At 34.6% G+C, this 2476-nt stretch overlaps 1 long non-coding RNA gene across 1 annotated transcript; it reads right to left on the reverse strand.

Annotated features, from left to right (window-relative positions):
* Positions 1–822: 822 nt before the first annotated feature.
* Positions 823–2131, reverse strand: LOC120352454. The gene is made up of 2 exons (XR_005571849.1): positions 1981–2131; positions 823–1134 (listed from the first exon to the last, which is right to left on the reverse strand). It is a non-coding gene; the product is annotated as an uncharacterized LOC120352454 (long non-coding RNA).
* Between the last annotated feature and the right edge of the window lie 345 nt (positions 2132–2476).

Consider the following 2476-nt stretch of genomic DNA (forward strand, 5'->3'; position numbering starts at 1 on the left):
AGAAAGGTTTCTGCATCATCTTTTGCAAACAACACTGAGGATCGTAACAATAAGGACCTCAATGTAAATGACATTGTTTGCCCTCCTACGGAATATTCTCAAAAATTTGAATATTCACAATACTGTTATGTATCTACTATATTATAAATATGTACAACGGTACTGTTAAGAAAATAACAGACATCACCTCATCAGCACATTTTATTAGCCTACCCACGCCAAATAGGATAAGAATAGGATTTCAATTGTTAATTTTCTTTGCTAACGTTCAAGCAAGCTTTTGTGGACATCAACATATCATCCTGAAAATTCAGAAGACCTATATAACTTATATGCATCGGATATATACAAGACGGTTGCATGTTATATGCATCGGATGTATATGGACTGCCTTAAGAAGGAGTGAAGGACCATGGGAGTAGGCTATCTACTAGGCCTAAGTTCAAAATCACCTCACTATTCTATATCCACGGTTTTATAGAAGAAAATAATACTGTGTGAGACCTTCTTCTATATACCGTGTACTATACCCGTATAGGCTGTATACCAGTCATGACTGGTGACAGAATGACTCAATTCAATACATTTTTTTTCTGGGGCAGAATCATAGATGAGAATGAAAACAAGTAACAACAATCAATGAAATTGATGTTGGAGATTCAATTTCCATAAATAATCAGTAAAATTATACTAAACTAATGCTGTAGTAGTATGGCTGGAATGCAATCGATTGAGTATCGAGTTGTTTACTCAACCTAGCTGAGAACCCTTGTCTGAAATAACAATTTGGAGAAAGTTTGGCATCACTTCAATGTTCAACGGTTAACGGTTCAGTCAATAGTTGACCAACGTTTATTTCTTGATAATTGCATTTCAAATACCACAGAGTGTAATCGCCAATCCACCGACCATTACTGAATAATCGAGAAATATCGGTGTGAAGTTTATGAATCACTGCATCGCTGCATTCTTCTAGCACAGACCACAATGGCTGTAGTTGTTGGGGTCAATCCACAGGTTGGAGTCTTGGAGTTGGAGGTTGCATCATGGAACGCCAGCTGGTGACTGGAATGTGAAATTGTTTAGTTCGGTCGGCCGCTACCAGGCAGCGCCACTAGACGGCCAGCAACGTCCCTGAAATGTGAAATAGTGCACTGAATTATTCATTCTTCAACAGGTTTTACTTACATTGCAGTTATCCTTTCACATTATCTATGAATTATTGTGTAATTGCATTGTATCAGTTGAACTGACTGTATTGTGTTGGAAATATGACCAAACAAAATACAGATCAAAGGCTGCAAACTTGAATAGCTCATACCATAGAAAAATGGAATAATACAATATAATACATACACACATACCCCTCGAAAAATGTTCTTTTTTAAATAATTTTTGGTGATCACCTGTAATTTATTATTTCTCAATGTCGTCATGTTAAAGACGGTTCCTGAAAGTTTTGCCCTCTTTAAAATATTTTTTTTTTCAAATCTCCTCTACTATTAATACCTACACTCTTGTATCTTGTAACTATATGTAATACCTTTCTCTTGTATCCTCTTCATTCATCATAGGCACTGTTTCCTATAAATATCATCTCATTACTAGATAAGTTTGAGCTAGATTCAATATTTCATGTTCTAAAAATCTTTGTAATTTGTAATATCATTTTAGTTGTGTTGGTTGTGATATTATGAAATAAATTAAAATAAGGTGTCGGAGTGGACCCAATTGTAAAAGTCAGGCACCCCTAGAAAATTAAAAAAAATTTGGCTTCCACTTCAAATTACTCTATATCCAATTCAAAAGATTACACTAAATTTAGAAACGTATCACGTGGAAATTAATAAAAATATGAGGAGAGAACATTGCAGATTGATAATTGATCACTGAGGATGATGACAATCTCTGCTCTATGTCGCTAGGACGATAAAATGTTCACATGATGCTAATCATTCTCATTAATTATTAAAGACCTACCCGTAACATTCCTCTATGTACCAGCATCCGACTATGAAATTACAGGAAATGTCATCTGTGACACTGACAACGAACTTGACACTGAGTTTTAAACTGAGAGGAAATGGCAGCTATGTTTTACAAAGCAGCGAGTAATGAATGAATAATATTACTCTCTACAAATTGCTAGCCTATAAACTATATAAATGACTGAAAATAGACAATTAATCACAGCTAAATGGAATCTTGGCTAATAGGTACCAGGAATTGGGAGTTGTGACGTTCTGGCAATTGGAATTGGTCCACTATTTGGCATGTAGTCTTTAAGTTACAATAAAATAATTGAGATAAACTCACAGGAACTCCGGTTTAACTTTCAGAGCCTACAGTTAGAAGTAAAACAGGAAACCATCAGAATAAATCATAAAATTTAATGTTTTAAAAGAAAAAAGAATTTGTACTTCCTTGACCAAGCAATATAATAGTTTAGACACTCTGAGTTTTTTCTCTTGATATT

This window comes from Nilaparvata lugens, chromosome 7 (assembly GCF_014356525.2).
Source record: "Nilaparvata lugens isolate BPH chromosome 7, ASM1435652v1, whole genome shotgun sequence".
Classification (NCBI taxonomy): Eukaryota; Metazoa; Arthropoda; class Insecta; order Hemiptera; family Delphacidae; genus Nilaparvata; species Nilaparvata lugens.